This window comes from Zea mays, chromosome 8 (genome assembly GCF_902167145.1).
Source record: "Zea mays cultivar B73 chromosome 8, Zm-B73-REFERENCE-NAM-5.0, whole genome shotgun sequence".
Classification (NCBI taxonomy): Eukaryota; Viridiplantae; Streptophyta; class Magnoliopsida; order Poales; family Poaceae; genus Zea; species Zea mays.
In genome coordinates, this window is record NC_050103.1 from 42517647 (window position 1) to 42540143 (window position 22497).

Here is a 22497-nt window from a genome sequence, read left to right on the forward strand (position 1 = left end):
ACCTATAGGTCCTTTTCCACCATCTCAGTGGACAGGTCTACCACAAGTTCCTCTCTGTTATCCAAGGTAATCTTGGTAGCTTCCAACAATGCCATCAGATGAGACATTGCCTCTCCTCTCCTCACCTGCAGACGATATAGAGCATCCATGCATCGCACCGTTAAGTGCGCAGTCTGCCCTGGGTAAAGAGCCCATATATCCTTGGCATGCTCCACTCAGTCCTTCCGCATTGGGTCGTCCTCCTTTTCAGCGGGGAGCAAGCCAATGGGGTGAGTAGACAGCTCCAAGGGGTGAAAACCACAAAAGGTAGTTAGCCCGTGGAGAGCAATCGCCTCGATAGTATCCTCAGCCCGGTATCCGAAAGACTCGGAGTCCAACGAACGCCAGCCTAGCTGTAAGGGATGAGGCTCTAGGGTCATCCTCACCCTACAGCAGGGCACTCAGTGCTTCTCAAACAGCTGCACCGTGTACTGGGGAGGCGTCGTATAACCGGCTCCCTTAAGCACCTCCCACAAGATACGGGGAAAACCCTCTCGTGCAAGTCCGTCCGTGTGGGACTGTGCGTTCCCTCCTTCCGAGGATCCGTGAGAAGTCATCTGTGTATGGTTAAGCGTAAGTATAAAAAAAAGAATTAAAAATAAAAAGGGATCAAAACTCGGCCTCTCTATGGCTACGACAATGTCACTGAGGGTACTTAATTTGTCATTATCATGTATTAAAAATTCTTACCTAATTATTAATAGTTTAGTAAGGATGCATGCATGTTCGTCCTAAACGACCTCACTTCAACCTAGAGGGAATAGGGAAGAACTCCCATCCCTCATAGTAGCCTGTAGGGCTTACTCAGATAGCCACCTAGCTACCCCTCTATCATCCTAAGGCTTCACGTCCTAGGTCTATCCTTATCGTCCTGACGATCTATCCAACATTTGTTTCTATCAAGTTTTACTTTTGAAAAGGATGGTATTTATAGTTTATTGATTCCTCTGTGGTGGTATGAGCTCCGATACCAGCTGTGGCGGAACCGCCTGAATTATTCCAACTTAAGTGCCTAAGTCCTGCCCTAGAGGCTAGACCACACTTAAATAGGAATAACCCGTCAGTCCCTCGGATCTAGTCCGACGAGGCCACTAACAGGATCAGTACCACATACTCACTCGATGATGAGGCACAGAGCAAATACAATAAAGCATAAAGCCATACATTAAGGAGTATCAAATTTATTACATCATCATCATCGGAGTTTTAGCAAAAGTAGTGATCATTGTTCGGAATGCAGCGGAATAAAACTAACGATAAATGGAGGGATGGGGAAGCCTGTCTCATGACTCCTCATGCTCCTCCTCAGCCGAGGTAGGGTGCCACTCAACTGTCCAACCCGGTGGCAAGATGGACGGCCAAGTCACTCCAGCAACCATGTCCTCCAGAGAACCTGTAAAAATTATGCCACAAGCAAGGCTGAGTATATTAATACTCAGCTAGACTTACCCGGTGTGAGGAGTCTACTCCTCTACCTCTAGACAAGCAGCTGTTTGGCTGAGGGGTTTGCTTGCCAAAAGCACTAGCTAAGTCTAAAAATCAAGTTTTAGCTTTTTCAAGTTTTAGTGTGACTCTCTTAAGACTAAATGTGTACCTATCTAATCATACATGGTATCAAACATTTAGCAATCAACAACTTTTGCCAAGTCATCACATTTCCACTTGTTACTCAATGTAGCGGCATGGATCAAGCAGTCTCATTAGCTGCGAGAAGCAGACAATTCAAATCGAGTTTCAACCTTGCAAGGTAAACCTAAACACACGACGTGGCGAGGCACTCCGTCCCCACACATATCAACCGTCCCCATCAATTCCCTGGCAACAGATCAGGGCTCACCGCCTTGGCGTACAATTCCTCACTGACCCCAACTGCCGTCGTGCAGTGACCGCACTTGTACCCACCATAACCGAAATGGGAGACCACGTCTCAAGTTGCGTGAGGGGTAAAGTCTGCGGGCAGGTTCACTCAGGTACTAGGCTTACCGATTTACCATATTTCTCGTCATATGTTTAGTACGTTCAAACGCTTGACACACGGTACCACACCTTAATCCTTATTCAAATTTCCATCTCGTAGACAACGTATCCCCATGGATCGTTGTCCACAGACCATCATCATTATGACATACAAATAGATACAACCAATTCCTAACCTCGCGCGAGTGCTAGAAAAATCACTCGACTTCTACCGAGATCCCTAATTAGCAAAGCAGCTACTCGACCTAGCATACTAGTATCCATCTTAAAAGGAATCCTGAGTTCATGCAACTACGGTTTCAGGCAACTCCTACACTTAAGTGCACAGTACAAACCTACAAACATTAAGTGCAGTAAAATAGCATATATAACGGTTATGCATAAAACCGGGGCTTGCCTTCCAAAGCTGGGGCAGGCAGATCCTCGATGGCAGGTTCTGGTGCTGGATCTTGGGCTACCTCCTGAGCATCTCCTTGCTTCGGCACGAGGATGTACTCTCCGTCCGCGAGGTTGCAATCTATCGAATGCAATGAATAAGAATATGTATGCTATGATATGCAGGATTTAGTAACCATTATGCTTAGTGAAGAAAAACTAAGTTAGTTGATAACTTAGGGTTTCCTTGTTATCAGAAGCTCTTAGTGGTTTATGCTTATCAATTTAGGTCTGAGGTTTTTCTTAGAGGTAAACTTAGTGGATTAAGATTTGGATTGCCCTGTAAAGGTTCTATTAGGTATTCGAGGGTTTTATTGTTTTGGTTAGGGCAACATTAATCTCCACTACTAATATCTCTTTTTATTGTCTTTTTATGCTCTTAAGGGGGTTTGAACTACAACAGTGATTTCAAAAATTTCAAAAATCTTGTAAAAATTACAGTGGGTGAATATTGGTCTCTGAAGTTTGTCCTATAAATTTGAGGTCAAAAATTAACAGAACATGCCCTGGACAAAAATAACAAAAGTTGGGATAGAGGGTCACTTTGCACTACAACTCTGATCTAGGTGTGGGTTCTGTACTAAGAGTTATTTTTGCTGGTATCTATGGGTAATAACATGCTTCTGTGCCAAAAATCATAAAGAGTTACCTAGTGATTATTTAGTTATGATTTTCTAAAGTTTAATGCCAAAAAGACACTTATAACTAACTTGCTATTTGAAAAATATCAAACAACAGAACTTGTATTTTTCCTAGGTTCCTCTTAGCACAAGGATAGTCATTCCTAAGGTAGGGGTGTTTTATTTTTAGGATTATTTTCTTATGACTTTTCAAAGTTTTCTCTGTTTTTCATGAATAATTGTGAGTGCAATTTCCTTTCACTGGACTATGGTTCAATAGATTTTTCTTGTGAACTACATAACTTAGGCATGCTAGGAAAAATATGGTTGCCCCCTCGTTTCCCTTTTTAATCCCCTATTTTAATTTTCCTAAGTTTGAGCATAAACAAGTTTTAGTGAATAAACCTTCCTTAACCTTGTATACTGGGTGTTTATTAATTTTGAACAGTGTAACTACTAGGTTAGTGTCTCCACTATTTTTCTTAACCCTGGTCTAACAATATTCCTATTTTTCCCTCTAATATTAAGTTTTGGGCAGTTTTCTTATTTAATTCAAAACTCTAGAAAATATTACAGGAACTATAGGGTTTATTATTTTTGCCTGATAGTTTATATTTCACAAAGCCTGGCAAAATTGGTTTGACTAATTTTGGATGATTATTCTTCAAGTTATGCATTTATTAAGTTCTCTCCAATATTTAAAAGAAAAGTAAATTCGAAATGGAAAAGAAATACAGATTTGCGCTGAAGCCCCTGGGTTTTCTCCCCCTTTTCTCTCACAAAACAGCCCTCGGTCTACTATTTGCATGAGTCACTGACCTTGCACAAAACCCCCTGGACTTAATCTAAATCTAACCCGCGATCCCTGGCTAGCTAAAACAGTACCCGTGGTAAAAATCACGGCGGCGAGGCTTACCGGCGGCAGTAGAGCTCCGGCGGGGTGGTCAGTGGCGTCGGGGAGGTCACGGTGGTCACGTCGGTGTGCGGGTCGGTGTCTGAGGTGGTCGGAGCTGCCCTGGCCACGATCGCAGGCGGCGGAGGTCGTCGGCGGCTCCTGCTCCGGCCAAACCACGGTGGTAGGGTTCAATTAAAGTGCACGAGGAGCTCCACGGGGTGATGTAGAGGCCATGCGCGCAACGAATTGAGAAATGGTGCAGAGGGTTACCCGGTCCACGTGCTCCGGCGGGTTCATGAACTCCGGCGAGCGCGATTACACTATTCCGGTGGGCTGGTCCTCGGCTCAAGCTCGGGCAAGCTTCACGGCCTCCCGGGAAAGCTATCCGAGGGCTTAGATCGAGTGGAGGTGGGAGGGAAAGGGATTGGCCACGGTGGTTGCCCTCGGGCGGCTCTAGCGGAACGCGGGGAGGTCGCCGGAGCTGCGAGCGAGCTCGGGAGAGTTAGACGTGGTACAGAGGAGGCAATGGGGAAGATGGTGAAAGGGAAATGTGCCTTTGGGTCATTTCTAAGTATTTTGGTGATTTAGTGTCCAACACAAGTGCCTAAGTGTAAAATGGTGGACAAAGTACAAATCAAGGATAAAGGTTTGTTTCTCAGACTTAGTACATTGTTTTAGAGACTAATGTACTGTGTCTAAGTGCTGGAAACAGGAAAAATCGAATTGGAAATGAGATGGCTTTGCTCAGCCAAGAATCTGCTCAGTCTGGGAGCACCAGACTGTCCGGTGGTGCACCGGACAATGTCCGGTGCGCCAGGCTGGCTCGAGCAAACTGGCCGCTCTCGGGAATTCACCGGCGACGTACGACTATAATTCACCGGACTATCCGGTGTGCACCGGACTGTCCGGTGAGCCAACGGTCGGCCGGGCCAACGGTCGGCCGCGCGATCTGCGCAGGACACGTGGCCAAGTTAACGGCTAGAAGGGGGCACCGGACTGTCCGGTGTGCACCGGACATGTCCGGTGCGCCAACGGCTCCAAGTCTGCCAACGGTCGACTTCGCCATTTAAGGAAAGAAATCTGGCACCGGACTGTCCGGTGCGCCAGACGACAGAAGGCAAGAATTGCCTTCCCAGATTGCTCTCAACGGCTCCTAGCTGCCTTGGGGCTATAAAAGGGACCCCTAGGCGCATGGAGGAGTACACCAAGCATTCCTACAACATTCCTAAGCACCAAGACATCGATTCCGCGCCTTTGATTCTTTGCGATAGCAATTAGAGCTCTAGTTGAGTAGTGAACTCTTTGAGTTGTGTTGTGAGCTCTCTTTGCGACTTGTGTGCGTGGTGTTGCTGTGATTTCTTGTCTTGAGTGCGTTGCTAATCCCTCCCTTGCTTCGTGCTTCTTTGTGAATTTCAAGTGTAAGGGCGAGAGGCTCCAAGTTGTGGAGATTCCTCGCAAACGGGATTGAGAAAAAGCAAGCAAAACACCGTGGTATTCAAGTGGGTCTTTGGACCGCTTGAGAGGGGTTGATTGCAACCCTCGTCCGTTGGGACGCCACAACGTGGAGTAGGCAAGCGTTGGTCTTGGCCGAACCACGGGATAACCACCGTGCCATCTCTGTGATTGATTTCTTGTGGTTATTGTGTTTTAACTCCTCTCTAGCCACTTGTCAATTATTGTGCTAACGATTAACCAAGTTTTGTGGCTTAAGTTTTCAAGTTTCACAGGATCACCTATTCACCCCCCTCTAGGTGCTCTCAATTGGTATCAGAGCCGTTCTCTTCAAGAAAGGGACTAACCGCCCGAAGAGATGGATCCTAAGGGGAAGGGAATCGTGATCAACGACAAGGAGAAGGAGTCCTTCGTCAACGAGCCAAAGGATGACAAGTCCAACGACTCGGGCTCGGGCCACAGACGCAAAGATGGGAAGAAGAAGAAGAAGACAAGACGCATCAAGGAGATCGTCTACTACAACGACAGCGATGAGTCTACTTCCTCCCAAAAGGACGACGACCACAACAACTACGAGAGAAGGAAACCGGTCAATTCGAACTTTTCTTTTGACTACTCTCGTATTCCTCAAAGTGCAAATGCTCATTTATTATCTATTCCACTTGGTAAACCTCCTCATTTTGATGGAGAGGACTACGGATTTTGGAGTCACAAAATGCGTAGTCACTTGTTTTCTCTCCATCCTAGTATATGGGAGATTGTAGAGAGTGGAATGCACTTTGATAGTTCGGATAGTCCCATTTTCATTAATGAGCAAATTCATAAGAATGCACAAGCTACTACTGTTCTTCTAGCTTCATTGTGCAGGGATGAATATCACAAAGTGAGTGGCTTGGATAACGCCAAGCAGATCTGGGACACCCTCAAGATTTCACATGAGGGGAACGACGTCACCTTGCTCACCAAGATGGAGTTGGTGGAAGGCGAGCTTGGACGATTCGCGATGATAAGGGGCGAGGAGCCGACACAAACATACAACCGGCTCAAGACCCTTATCAACAAAATAAGGAGCTACGGAAGCACGCGATGGACGGACCACGACGTCGTCCGATTGATGCTAAGGTCCTTTACCGTTCTTGATCCTCATTTGGTGAATAACATTCGTGAGAATCCCAGGTACACCAAAATGTCACCCGAAGAAGTCCTTGGAAAATTCGTAAGCGGGCGAATGATGATCAAGGAAGCGAGGTACGTGGACGACACTCTAAACGGTCCAATCAATGAGCCTCAACCCGTTGCTCTCAAGGCAACAAGGAGCAAGGAGGCGTTACCCAGCAAGGTAGCACAAATTGAGGCCGCCAGACTTAATGATGAAGAGATGGCCCTCATCATCAAGAGATTCAAGACGACGCTTAAGGGTCGCAAGGGACAGCCAAGCAAGACCAAAGCCAAGGGGAAGCGCTCATGCTTCAAATGCGGTAAGATTGGTCATTTCATTGCTAACTGTCCCGATAATGAAAGTGACCAGGAACAAGGGAGCAAGAGGGAAAAGAAGAAAAATTACAAGAAGGCCAAGGGCGAGGCACATCTAGGAAAGGAGTGGGACTCGGATTGCTCCTCCTCCGACTCCGACAATGAAGGACTCGCCGCCACCGCCTTCAACAAGTCATCCCTCTTCCCCAACAAGCGTCACACATGCCTTATGGCAAGGGAGAAGAAGGTATGTAGTCGAAACTCTACTTATGCTTCTTCAAGTGAGGACGAATCTAGTGATGAGGATGAAATAGATTATTCATGTTTATTTAAGGGCCTAGATAGAACCAAGGTAGATAAAATTAATGAATTAATTGATGCCTTGAATGATAAGAATAGGCTTTTAGAAAAACAAGAAGATTTGTTGTATGAAGAACATGACAAATTTGTAGAAGCACAAAAATCTCATGCTTTAGAAGTTAAAAGAAATGAAATGCTTTCTTGTGAATTATCTTCTTGCCATGAGACGATTTCTAGCTTAAGGAGCATTAATGATGATTTGAATGCTAAGATAGAAATAGCTAGTAAATCAACAACTTGTGTAGAAAATGTTGGTATTTGCAATAGATGTAAAGACTTTGATATTGATGCTTGTAGTGAACACATAGCTTCTATTGCAAAGTTAAATGATGAAATGGCTAGTCTTAATGCCCAACTTAAGGCTAGCAAAAGTGATTTTGATAAACTAAAATTTGCTAGGGATGCCTACACGATTGGTAGACACCCCTCAATTAAGGATGGGCTTGGCTTCAAGAAGGAAGCCAAGAACTTAACAAGCCATAAGGCTCCCATCTCCGCTAAGGAGAAAGGGAAGGCCCCTATGGCGAGTAATGCCAAAAAGAACCATGCCTTCATGTACCATGATAGAAAATTTTCTAGAAATGTTCATGATGATAGGAGTTGTAATGCTTATAATGCCTTTAACTCTCATGCCATGTTTGCTTCTAGTTCTTCCTATATGCATGGTAGAAATATGTTTAGAAAAAATGTTGTTCATCATATACCTAGGAGAAATGTTGTCAATATTTCTAGGAAAGTTAATGAACCTTCTACAATTTATCATGCTTGTGATGCTTCATTTGCAATTTGTAGAAAGGATAGAAAGGTGATTGCTAGGAAATTAGGGGCAAAATGCAAGGGAGATAAAACCTGCATTTGGGTCCCTAAGACAATTGTGACTAACCTTGTAGGACCCAACAAGAGTTGGGTACCTAAGTCCCAAGCCTAAATTTGCCTTGCAGGTTTATGCATCCGGGGGTTCAAGCTGGATTATCGACAGCGGATGCACAAACCATATGACGAGGGAGAAGAAGATGTTCACCTCCTATGTCAAGAATAAGGATTCCCAAGATTCAATCATATTCGGTGATGGGAACCAAGGCAAGGTGAAAGGTTTAGGCAAGATTGCAATATCCAATGAGCACTCTATCTCTAATGTGTTTTTAGTTGAGTCTCGTGGATATAATTTACTATCTGTCAGTCAATTATGTAATATGGGATATAATTGTCTATTTACAAATGTAGATGTATCTGTCTTTAGAAGAAGTGATGGTTCACTAGCTTTTAAGGGTGTATTAGACGACAAACTTTACTTAGTTGACTTTGCAAAAGAAGAGGCCGGTCTAGATGCATGCTTAATTGCTAAGACTAGCATGGGCTGACTGTGGCATCGTCGCTTAGCTCATGTGGGGATGAAGAACCTTCACAAGCTTCTAAAGGGAGAACACGTGATAGGTTTAACTAACGTGCAATTCGAAAAAGATAGACCTTGTGCAGCTTGTCAAGCAGGTAAACAAGTGGGAGGAGCACATCACAGCAAGAATGTGATGACCACTTCAAGACCTCTGGAGCTGCTGCATATGGACCTCTTCGGACCCGTCGCCTATCTGAGCATAGGAGGAAGTAAGTATGGTCTAGTTATTGTTGATGACTTTTCCCGCTTCACTTGGGTGTTCTTTTTGCAGAATAAGTCTGAAACCCAAGGGACCCTCAAGCGCTTCCTCAGGAGAGCTCAAAATGAGTTTGAGCTCAAGGTGAAGAAGATAAGGAGCGACAACGGGTCCGAATTCAAGAATCTTCAAGTGGAGGAGTTTCTTGAGGAGGAGGGGATCAAGCACGAGTTCTCCGCTCCCTACACACCTCAGCAAAATGGTGTGGTAGAGAGGAAGAACAGGACGCTCATCAATATGGCGAGGACGATGCTTGGAGAGTTCAAGACCCCCGAGCGTTTTTGGTCAGAAGCTGTGAACACGGCTTGCCACGCCATCAACAGGGTCTACCTTCACCGCCTCCTCAAGAAGACGTCGTATGAGCTTCTAACCGGTAACAAACCCAATGTATCTTACTTTCGTGTATTTGGGAGCAAATGCTACATTCTAGTGAAGAAGGGTAGAAATTCTAAGTTTGCTCCCAAAGCTGTAGAAGGGTTTTTGTTAGGTTATGACTCAAATACAAAGGCGTATAGGGTCTTCAACAAATCATCGGGTTTGGTTGAAGTCTCTAGCGACGTTGTATTTGATGAGACTAATGGCTCTCCAAGAGAGCAAGTTTTTGATCTTGATGATGTAGATGAAGAAGATGTTCCGACGGCCGCTATACGAACCATGGCGATTGGTGATGTACGACCACAGGAACAAAAGGAGCAAGATCAACCTTCTTCCTCAACTATGGTGCATCCCCCAACTCAAGACGATGAACAGGTTCATCAACAGGAGGCGTGTGATCAAGGGGGAGCACAAGATGATCATGTGATGGAGGAAGAAACGCAACCGGCACCTCCAACCAAGTTCGAGCGATGATTCAAAGGGATCATCCCGTCGATCAAATTCTGGGTGATATTAGCAAGGGAGTAACTACTCGATCTCGATTAGTTAATTTTTGTGAGCATTACTCCTTTGTCTCTTCTATTGAGCCTTTTAGGGTAGAAGAGGCCTTGCTGGATCCGGACTGGGTGTTGGCCATGCAAGAGGAGCTCAACAACTTCAAGAGAAATGAAGTTTGGACGCTGGTGCCTCGTCCTAAGCAAAATGTTGTGGGAACCAAGTGGGTGTTCCGCAACAAACAAGACGAGCACGGGGTGGTGACAAGGAACAAGGCTCGACTTGTGGCAAAAGGTTATGCCCAAGTCGCAGGTTTGGACTTTGAGGAGACTTTTGCTCCTGTGGCTAGGCTAGAGTCCATTCGTATTTTGCTAGCATATGCCGCTCACCATTCTTTCAGGTTGTTCCAAATGGATGTGAAGAGCGCTTTCCTCAACGGGCCAATCAAGGAGGAGGTGTACGTGGAGCAACCTCCTGGCTTCGAGGATGAACGGTACCCCGACCACGTGTGTAAGCTCTCTAAGGCGCTCTATGGACTTAAGCAAGCCCCAAGAGCATGGTATGAATGCCTTAGAGATTTCTTAATCGCTAATGCTTTCAAGGTTGGGAAAGCCGATCCAACTCTGTTCACTAAGACTTGTGATGGTGATCTTTTTGTATGCCAAATTTATGTCGATGACATAATATTTGGTTCTACTAATAAAAAGTCTTGTGAAGAGTTTAGCAGGGTAATGACGCAGAAATTCGAGATGTCGATGATGGGCGAGTTGAACTACTTCCTTGGGTTCCAAGTGAAGCAACTCAAGGAGGGCACCTTCATCTCTCAAACGAAGTACACGCAAGACTTGCTAAAGCGGTTTGGGATGAAGGACGCCAAGCCCGCAAAGACTCCGATGGGAACCAACGGACACACCGACCTCAACAAAGGAGGTAAGTCCGTTGATCAAAAAGCATACCGGTCAATGATAGGATCGTTACTTTACTTATGTGCTAGTAGACCGGATATTATGCTTAGCGTATGCATGTGTGCTAGATTTCAATCCGATCCTAAGGAGTGTCACTTAGTGGCGGTGAAGCGAATTCTTAGATATTTAGTTGCTACGCCTTGCTTCGGGATTTGGTATCCAAAGGGGTCTACCTTTGACTTAATCGGATATTCAGATTCCGACTATGCTGGATGTAAGGTCGATAGGAAGAGTACATCGGGGACGTGCCAATTCTTAGGAAGGTCCCTGGTGTCATGGAACTCTAAGAAACAAACTTCTGTTGCCCTATCCACCGCTGAGGCCGAGTATGTTGCCGCAGGACAGTGTTGCGCGCAACTACTTTGGATGAGGCAAACCCTCAGGGACTTTGGCTACAATCTGAGCAAAGTCCCACTCCTATGTGACAATGAGAGTGCTATCCGCATGGCGGAAAATCCTGTTGAGCACAGCCGCACAAAGCACATAGACATCCGGCATCACTTTTTGAGAGACCACCAGCAAAAGGGAGATATCGAAGTGTTTCATGTTAGCACCGAGAACCAGCTAGCCGATATCTTTACCAAACCTCTAGATGAGAAGACCTTTTGTAGGTTGCGTAGCGAGCTAAATGTCTTAGATTCGCGGAACTTGGATTGATTTATAGCATACATGTGTTTATGCCCTTGATCATGTTCCTTATGCATTTTGTTGCTTAATAATGGTGCTCAAGTTGTACAAACACTCCCTGGACCTCACAAGTCCGTTGCAAAGTGATGCACATGTTTAGGGGGAGATGTGTTACAACTTGACCCTTTGAGACTAACCATGTGATTGAGTTTGCTTGTTTTAGTCTCAAAGGAGGTTTGAAAGGGAAAAGGTGGACTTGGACCATGAAAGACTTCCACTGCACTCCAATGAGAGGGTAACTTATTCCAAGTTCATCTCATGTACTCTTATTGCCTTTATATTCTTATTGAAGATTTTGGTGAGGCAATGGGGTTCTAGGGCCCAAATTGATCCTATTTTGGTGCTTGATGCCAAAGGGGGAGAAAATAAAGGCCAAAGCAATAAATGGATCAGCTACCACTTGAGAATTTTGAAAATAGTAGAATAGAGTTTGTGGTTTGTCAAAACTCTTTTATTGTCTCTTTTCTCAAAAGTTGGCTTCTTGTGGGGAGAAATGTTGATTATTGGTAAAAGGGAAGTTTTTGAAATCTTGAATCAATTTCTCTTGGAATGACTCTCTTTATGTCTTAACATGTGTGTTTAACTTAGAAATTTGAGTTTGAATTTGCAAAATCAAACCAAGTGGTGGCAAAGAGTGATCCATATATGTCAAATTTGAATCAAAACAATTTGAGTTCTTATTTGGATTGATTTTGTAGTTGTTCTACTTGCTTTATATTGTGTTGGCATAAATCACCAAAAAGGGGGAGATTGAAAGGGAAATGTGCCTTTGGGTCATTTCTAAGTATTTTGGTGATTTAGTGTCCAACACAAGTGCCTAAGTGTAAAATGGTGGACAAAGTACAAATCAAGGATAAAGGTATGTTTCTCAAACTTAGTACATTGTTTTAGAGACTAATGTATTGTGTCTAAGTGCTGGAAACAGGAAATATCGAATTGGAAATGAGCTGGCTTTGCTCAGCCAAGAATCTGCTCAGTTTGAGAGCACCGGACTGTCCGGTGGTGCACCGGACAGTGTCCGGTGCGCTAGGCTGGCTCGAGCAAACTGGCCGCTCTCGGGAATTCACCGGCGACGTACGGCTATAATTCACCGGACTGTCCGGTGTGCACCGGACTGTCCGGTGAGCCAACGATCGGCCGGGCCAACGGTCGGCCGCGCGATCTGCGCAGGACACGTGGCCAAGTTAACGACTAGAATGGGGCACCGGACTGTCCGGTGTGCACCGGACATGTCCGGTGCGCCAACGGCTCCAAGTCTGCCAACGGTCGACTTCGCCATTTAAGGAAAGAAATCTGGCACCGGACTGTCCGGTGCGCCAGACGACAGAAGGCAAGAATTGCCTTTCCAGATTGCTCTCAACGGCTCCTAGCTGCCTTGGGGCTATAAAAGGGACCCCTAGGCGCATGGAGGAGTACACCAAGCATTCCTACAACATTCCTAAGCACCAAGACATTGATTTCGCGCCTTTGATTCTTTGCGATAGCAATTAGAGCTCTAGTTGAGTAGTGAACTCTTTGAGTTGTGTTGTGAGCTCTCTTTGCGACTTGTGTGCGTGGTGTTGCTGTGATTTCTTGTCTTGAGTGCGTTGCTAATCCCTCCCTTGCTCCGTGCTTCTTTGTGAATTTCAAGTGTAAGGGCGAGAGGCTCCAAGTTGTGGAGATTCCTCGCAAACGGGATTGAGAAAAAGCAAGCAAAACACCGTGGTATTCAAGTGGGTCTTTGGACCGCTTGAGAGGGGTTGATTGCAACCCTCGTCCGTTGGGACGCCACAACGTGGAGTAGGCAAGCGTTGGTCTTGGCCGAACCACGGGATAATCACCGTGCCATCTCTGTGATTGATTTCTTGTGGTTATTGTGTTTTGACTCCTCTCTAGCCACTTGGCAATTATTGTGCTAACGATTAACCAAGTTTTGTGGCTTAAGTTTTCAAGTTTCACAGGATCACCTATTCACCCCCCCTCTAGGTGCTCTCAGATGGTCGTGCACTAGGGTGGGCTTTGTAGCCGCGGCGCGGGTGTGGGCACGGGGCGACCGAGGGCGCGTGGGGGTTCACGTGCGGGCGTGCTCTGGACGCGCCCCGAGTGTCAGCCCATGTCGAACACGTGGGGGTTTACTTCTGCCAAGGTTCAACGGCTGATTTGGTCGACTTAGCGTGCAGATCTTAGCAAAACCCCCATGTACGGTCTCTTCTCTGCACCAAATCCTACCTTTTCGATGTGAGTTCCAAGCAAAGATATGGTCGGGGTAGAGAGATATGGGGGTGAGAAGTTGGCTCTATCCGAGCTGTCCACACCGAGACAAAAGCCATGCCAAGTTGTGTCAAATGGCTTAGGGTTGGGTTCAAACTTTTCCAGGGTGTTCTAGGGGTCTTTGGGCGCCATTTTGTCAATTGGGCCATAAGGTTTTGAGGTTGGGAACAAGGTGAACATGTTTGATCTTTGAAAGAGGGTCGGTTTTGAACTTGAGAAAAACCTGTTTTTTCTTTTATGTTCTTCTCTTTGGTGACCTTTTTGGGGTTTTTCTGAAATCTTTTTAGGGTCACTCTCTTTCCATTTTTTGTAGGGTATTAAGTGTACAACTTTTATAACTAGTCCAAGTCAAGACAATGTGATTTACACAAACTTTTTACCATAATCCCCTCTAGGGCTCCATTTGCCTATAAGGGATTTGAATTAGGGTTTGAGTCATTCTCTTCTCTTTAGTGCATGATAAGGCCAAGGCATGACTTCTAAGATGGGTTACACCTACTTAGGATCTTGATCCCCAAGTTTGGTGTCTTTTGCTCAAACTAAACCACATGTGATGATGGGTTCAATAGTCTAGTCTTGAGTGAAAACCCTAAGTAACACCTGGGGTGTTACATAGATCTTGCCCCTCAGGAGGGGTAAAGATCATAGGATTGTCATAGGGTTGGCAGGCCACCCCAGGATGGATCTAGACGACGTAGAGTCGAATAGGGATGGAGGTGGATATGCGGAAGGCTACAACTAGAACTACGCTACATCTACTCCTAGGATAGGAAAAGTAAATAAAATAATTGGTTCGATTGGATTGTGTTCGGGGGTTCTCAATCGTCTGTACCCCTTTATATTTATAGAGGAGGAGGTCTGGACCTGTTCCTAAGAGATAGCCAACAACTCCCACGTGATTAGATGGATAACCACGCACGTGATAAGGATAATCACCCGAGTTAATCTAATCTCGGGGCACTCGGACTGTTCGAGCCCAAGGGCCGGATCGTTCGCTCATTTTGGTGCTCAACATATGCCCCCCTGTCTTTTGGTGGAGCTTGGCAAACCAAAAGCACTAGCGAAAACCTCGAAAACAATTGACTTCATGAGCTACTTTGTTCCCGAAGTAAGGACTCAGCTCGATGCAAGTCATCGGCTCTTGCGATCAGATAATATAAGTACTTGATGAAACTTTAATGCACAGAGGTCGTTTCGAATTGCATCCTCTTCGGCCATGTTTTCCTGATCAACCTGTCAATAGGCAAAACTTGTGGTGCCCCCAGCCCAAATAAGCAAACGGATTGGGCCAGTAAAACGAATTCATCGCCGTACCACCCCACACATGAGTAGGACAACACATCGGCAATGGATAGAACGGGAAGCACCATGCTATCCCCGGAGGAGGCTGACTAGGCGATCTTAGTTGTGCTACCTTTTAGGTCGTTTTAGTCGGCTTTTGCTTTCGCACAAATCGCCTTTTTGACTTCGTTGGTTTTATTGGCCGGTTGTGTGGAACGGCCTTCTTCATATATTTGGCAAGCAACTGGTCAAAAGTAGGGCCGACTCTACTGAGTCATCCAGACGTCTTAGCAGTGTTTTGCTTCCTAACACTTGTTTTGGAACGTTGTGGTCCGATGGTCTGAGGTTGCTGCTTCTGACCTTCTGCAGACTGTCCGACCATCATAGCCGGACTGTCCGCTCCTATCTCGGATTGTCCGACCTTAGTACCCGGACCATCCGTCGTACGCAGGACAGGCGACCGTGATCGGGTGTCCGATCGTGCTTGCCCCCCGAGCATCCATCCTACCCTTTGGATGGGGACATAAACTTAGCGCGATGATTAGAAAGGATTCATTGGCCGTACCAGACACTGAGAGCAAAGATGTCTATTGAACTATAAAGCTTGCTCCCAAGGACAAACATAATAATAGCCAACTCAATTATGCATAAGTTCGAGTATTGGTTGTACTAAAAATGAATCATTTACTTGAAGTTATTTTGTCAATATTGATTATGCAGTTTGCAATTAAACAATAACCGAATAGTGATAAGCAAATATTATAAGCATGTTCATCTCATGAATAAACATGACCGAAGCAAATTGTAGCAAGAATCATTACTACCAATAACTGAAATACTTCGGCTTTATGTAAGCAGCAGCATATCACAACTATCCATATGCATAATAATTCAGTTGCACTCCTCCATAATATAAAGACGCATATGGAGCAAAATGATGCCATAAAGGATAACCGAACATACCTTGGGACGACATATATGGCATAGCTGAAGAATATGGACGATGCAATGACCAATAGCTTTGTTGAGCTGGGGCAAACCTTTCACCCAAATGTCTTGTACTTGCTTTCTTTCTTGTGTTTGCCTTTGCTCCACTTCTTCCAAAAGCATCATCCTTACCTGGATCTTGAGAACTCCCATTAGATGTCCACGTCATGCCTCCCATCTCCAGCTCTTGTGCACTGAGTTTTTCTAGCCTCTTGTGCCAGATTGATAACCCGAGTGGGCTTCTCGGTTGTTTGGGCACATTGGGCTTCTCAAGTTCAGATTTAGTGCCTGGACTATCACTAGCTGATTTCTCTATTGTTTGGGTACTGCTAGCTGAAGTATCTAATACTTCCTCCGGCTCTGTAATGCATGAATTTAGATCTGAACTTTTGCCTTTTCTATTATCCTTCTTCGCTACATAAACTTGCTTGACCATTTGATCCTTATTTTGAGCTCTAGACCGATTCTTATAAATAAAACGGTCTTTGTCGTATGATCGTTCCTCAAAATCAGAATTAAAATGAGATGAATATTCTATGTTATGTGGTCTAAAATATGAAGAACAATAAGCATTTGAATCATACCAGACCCAAGATGGATAAGGATGAAAGTACGAAGGAGCTGAACCATATTGCATTAGTATTGGCGGCCCAAAAGGAGGATATGTTGCTGATGCATGAAACTCTTCTCCTCCCCAATCCTGATTTCTAGATTTACGCTTCGGAGGTGATTTTGATGGCTTCAAAGGTGCTCTAGATGGCTTAGCAATGCCAGTTTGATCAACATCCTTTGCCTTAATTTGCTCATGATATTTAGCCAGAAGTTGCTCAAAAGTAACCTTTGCCTTTTACCCTTTTGTTTATCATGACCTTCACCTCCAAATCATTTACATTTTGGCATACCTGGTGCACCATGCCCCATGGCGCATCCGGTCTTATTAGCCTTTCTTTTGCCCGGAGCCTTCCGAGTAACCACCACATGTGTTAGATGTGGTGCACGAGGGTCACCAATGATAATATTTTTCCTTTGTCTTTATCGGTCGAATATGGCCGAACCAAGACTTTCTTGTCCACTGGTCCTAATGTGTCGACAGGGACAGATTGTCTGTCAATCTTCATTTTTTGAAATGTCAAACGGCCTTCATCTACAGCCGATTGTATTTGTCGACGGAAGATATTACAATCATTAGTGTTATGAAGAAAGGAACCATACCATTTACAATATACACACTTTTTCAATTCCTCTAGCGGAGGAATTGTGTGCGACAATTTAATGTTGTCATTCTTAAAAAGTTCATCAAATATTTTATCACACTTAGCAACATTAAATGTGAACTTAACTTTCCCTTTTTGTGCCGAATGCAGGGGAGAGCGAGCAGCAGATTTGGCCTTAGCAGGCCAAACAAGCTTAGTGACCTGTATTTTTTCTGGCTTTGCAGGGGCTGAAAGGCATTCCGCCTCATTCACGGGTGATGGCATGCTGCGACTATGGTGCGCTTCAGGTGTGGTGGGGCATGAAGATTGTGCCTGACGCGAAGTGTTCTGGTCCATGTATGTACACCCGGACAGTCCGATCTTGGTGATCGAACGAGCCGTAGAGGGACCAGACGGTCTAGTATTGTATCTGGACCGTCCGGTCGTGCAGGGCTTTGCCTGCGAGGCTTGTGGTAGGCTCGGTGCGACTCTGGACTGTCTGACGTAAGGTGTCGGATGGTCTGTGATCGTGTGTGGATTGTCCGGCCGTGCCCAGAGCCGATCTACCATGCAGTAAGGCTGGTGACAACATTTTCCTCGGATATGAATTCATCGACATACCATAATATAGTTGGGACTGAGAAGCCTCATTTGTCGCCGATGTTTTTGACGCAGTTATTTTAGTGACCAATTTATGTGACAAAAAATCTAGTGTATGAGTATTTTCTAATGCATGCGTCATATTCTCTATAGCCTCCATTATAATTTTAATCTGATTATCAAAAGAAATTTTAATAGATTGAATATCGGCTAATGGCGTGGTGTTACTTACAATGGGGAGCTGATGCAGCAAGGCTGACAGTGAATCGTACTTTACTTCCCTCTTCTTGACGACCTTCTGGTGGTGATCTACCTTGAAGTGCGAGAAGTACCACTTTTTCGCCACCTTGCTTATCTGAGTCTGTTGTCATTGGAATTTCCTCATCCAGCCTTTTCATGTGGTCTTCTAATTTCTTATCCTCATCGGCCGGCATGTTAGTCAGCCTTGTGTTAATGTCTAGGACGAAATTGTTGTGATCTTTGGGATTGGCTGTCGGTGTTTTGGGTCCGACCTCACACCCGGGGTTGCCCCTCAAGGTGTTTTAGGAGTAGGACGGTGTCGCCGACTGTAGCTAAATGGTTCGTGCCCGATGCACGAAGAACAATGGACAATGTTTACAGGTTCGGGCCGCTTTGAGATGCGTAACACCCTACGTCCTGGCGAGTATGCTTTGTGTAATGGGTTACAAGGTAGCTCTCACAAAGAGTTGAGGTGGGTGGTGGAGTAATGGGATCGATCGTTCTGAAGGGGTGCCCCCTAGGCCTTATATATTCGACCGTGAGGCAATACATGTGGATATGCACCTAAAAGACAGTGAACCGTTTTTGTCTATCTTCCTATGATTCTACCGACTTATCCTCGCCTGGTTACGTCGTACGGGGCTCCAGCGCGGGAAAGTCGGATCTTCTGTTGCGGCCGTTTGCTCAACGTTGTGGGGCCATCCGGGCTTGCACCAACCCGACCTTATGTCGATCTGCTTCTCTGGTCGCTCCTCCCCAGGCCCATGAAGGAGTGACCTTACAATTTATTGGGCCCTTGGGCCTTTCATGAGGTCTTTTATCCTTCCAGTGGACCCGGGGGATATCTGTCCCCCACAAGCCCCCGATCTTCGGGCTGATTTTGAGATAATCAGCCCAAAGATCCTAGGTCCAGCTTGCAGTCTTTGTTTATGACGAGAAGTGCTTTCCAAGCAGTTTGGCAAAAATGATTTTTTACCGTCTCCTCCTGCTTTGATTACTCGTGGACTGGAGCCTTGTTTCATGCTTGTGCCTTAGAAGTCGGCATTTCATATTGTAGGACCCTGAACTTCATTGGGTGCACCGGAGGTGCCCCTAATGGGTGTAGCCCCCGAGCTTCGAGTGGATTTTGGAAAATAATCCACTCGAAGGTCTTCATCAGAAATCTTGCCTTCAGTTTTGTCTTATGCCTTGGAAACTGGCGTTGCTTTCTCTCGAAATGGTGATTTATTGGGTGCACCGGAGGTGCACCCAATGGGTGTAACCCCCGAGCTTCGAGTGGGTTTTTGAAGATAATCCGCTCAAAGGTCTTCATTTCATGTCTTTTTACTGAGAGTAACCCTTTCTTTTTCCGAATGCCTTAGAGGTCAGCATTATGTCATCAATATTATGCTTTAGAGGTCAGCATACATTTTGTCTTTTGCAGTCGAGTTCGCGATCCGCCCATATCTTGCTAGGTGGTGTAATTTACTTGCTCTGCGACTGATTGGACATTTGATGGATGTTCTCTGGCTAGTTTTCACGTCGCTTCTGTCGGTCAGATTTTGTACCTCATCGGCTATATTTCGCTTTCCTCTGATCCTTACTGATATCTCATTTTTGTCTTGAGGTATTCATTGCATGCCCTGCACGGATGTGACAGTTTTGAAAAATATACTGATAATTCCTGGGCGTCCCCCCAATGGGTGTGGGCAAGGGACGGCTTGGTACGCTGAGTGTTTTAGCCGACTGCTTCTGAGTAGTAATGTGATGTGACGGCGGGTGTAATCATATCAGCCGCGTTGTTGACTGGAGTCCCAATGGGTGTTGCGTTGCGTGAAACGGCGTCAGCCGCCTGACGTGTCTTCAGACGGGTTGAAGTGTGTATTGAATGCTTCGCGACTGTTCAGTGACCGTGGTTGGAGTTGAGCGGTTGCCTTCTTCTTCTATAAATAGTGCCTTTGCCTCTCTGGTTTTTTCACATCTCTTGCTGTTCTATGCTGCTTGCTTTCTTCCTCTCCTTGCATTTCCACCATGGGCAAGAACAACAAACGCAAGCGCGAGCCGACTCCTCCATCAGAGGACTTTGGCGACTCGGAATACTCAGAGGAGGAGTTCTCCTCTAAGTCCGAGGGGTCTCCGGCTCCCGTCTCTCCCCCAGCGTCGTCCGATGACTCGGACGACTCTCAGGGGATTGCCGCGGAGGTCTGGACTTACATCCGGGCCGTCGAGCACTCCGGGCTCGAGGGCTCGGATGAGTCGGAGTACTCCTCGAACGAGGAGGACTCATCCGAGGAGGACGGCGAAGGTGACGACGACGACGACGACGACGACAACGGAGGCGACGGCAGCGATGACGGTGACGGCGGCAGCAGGGGCAGCAACGGCGGCAGTAGGAGCGGCAACGGCGGCAGCAGGGGCGGCGACGGCGGCAGCAGTAGGGGCAGCGGCGGCGGCGGCGGCAGCAAGGGCAGCAACAAGGCCAGTGGCTAAATGCCACTGGTTTTTAGATATTAGTATAGATTAGAAGTAGTATAGTGAAATAATGTAGTAATATTAGTAGTGTAGAGTAGTATAGTGTAGCGTAGTAGTAGTAGTAGGGGAGTATCAACTCATAATGAGTTGATTTGTAAGTATTGTTACTTCCCTTAATGAAAAATGACTTTGTCTCCTCCTGCGCCAATTACTTTGCTTCATAGTAAATTGATCTCTTGTTTTGTGAAGTTGATTCATTCGGAATAGTATCTAAATAACTCGGGCATCATATCGCCGCCTCAGGGGTGATGGCCGAGCTATTATTGTCGACCTTTATGCATTTGAAATAGAGTCCGAGTGACGACGAAATCATGTCAGCGCCGGAATGACTGTTGACCACGTCGACGATCTTAGAGGTGACAGCCGAGTGACTCGTGATGACGCCAGCGTTTTTTAGAGATAGCCGCCGAGCGACTGAGGACATCGTCGGCGCTTTAGAGATAGCCGCCGAGCGACTGAAGACATCGTCGGCACTTTAGAGATAAATGCCGAACGACTGGAGGTAACGTTAGCGTTTTAGAAATAACAGCCGAGTTAGAACGGGTTGTGTCGGCCACTTTGAGGATAATAGCCGAGTGATGATGTGGCCCGCCGGGGTTTTAGATGTAACCGCCAAGCGACTGAGGACATCGTCGGCGCTTTAGAGATAGCCGCCGAGCGACTGGTGATAACATCGGCGTTTTAGAAATAACAGACGAGTTAGAACGGGTTGTGTCGGCCACTTTGAGGATAATAGCCGAGTGATGATGTGGCCCGCCGGGGTTTTAGAAGTTACCGCCGAGTGACAACGTGGCACGCCGGTGTTTTTAGAAGTAACTGCCGGGTGCTGACTGGGCGCTTTTGGAAACGGTATCTGACTTCGGGAATATCCCGTATGCACTGCGCTTTTCAGCCGCCTCTGCTTTCCGTGCCCTAGTTCTTGCTTTCCTGCCTCCAGATCCTCTCTACAATTCAGCTCCCGCTTTGTTCGCCAGTAGAGTTGAGATGGCGCCCAAGCGAAAGGCCTCGAGTTCATCCGCTGTGGTGATTCCCCCCATCGATCCCAACAGCCAGTTGCCTTTCGCAGGTAACCATATGTCTGTTGTTTCCGAGCCTGACCTTCTCCACCTCGTATCCATCGGGGTCCTTCCCCCGAGGGAGCTTTGTTCTTAACAGATTTGCCGTGGGGTCACTGTCCCGACAGAGGATACCCATGAATCCGTAATTTATGTTCCTTTTCTTCTCCGCGGTCTCGGTCTTCCCATTTCTCCCTTTTTCCGCGGCCTTCTTGATTTCTATCGTCTTAATTTGACCCATCTGAATCCCAATTCCATTCTGCAAGTTTCCATTTATGTTCATCTGTGCGAAGCTTTTCTTGGCGTCCTGCCACATTTTGGATTGTGGAAGTATCAGTATCACTGTCGCCCTGGAATGGCCGGGGGCAGCATCAGCTGGTTGGGGGTGCTAGTTTAGAGATGCGCCGTGGGAGGAATTCTGATTATCTTGAAATCCCTCTCAAGGACAGTATTAAGGGATGGCGCTTGGAGTGGTTTATCGTTGAAACCCACGGAAATTCTCTCCCCCCTCGCTCGGGGAGACAGCCGGACGTTCGTACTCCGAGTTGGACCGAGTCCCCCATAGATCAGGAGGTGGCTGAGGCTGGGGCTTTGCTAGCTGAAGTTGGACTGCTGAAGGAGAGGGGTCTGACTGCAGAGGCTACGGTTGCTGATTTTGTTTTCAAGAACATTCAGCCGTTGAAGGACAGGGCTTACCCGGCTTATCTGTACCGAGGCCTAGCTGACTCAACTCGGGTTACCAACAGAAAAATTCCCTCCATAGACTTGGTGAACCGACTTGAAATGATTCTTAGAGGCAAGGTATCAAATGTTGGTGCTCCAGTGGCATACTCGGCCTGGAACCTGCCTCCTTCCAAAGCCTTCACTCATTTTGTTTCGAATCCACCTGTTGCTGATGGCAGTTTGGGCCTTAGAGTGCGACCCTCTGCTGAAGAAGTTAACGCTTTGGTTGCCTCGC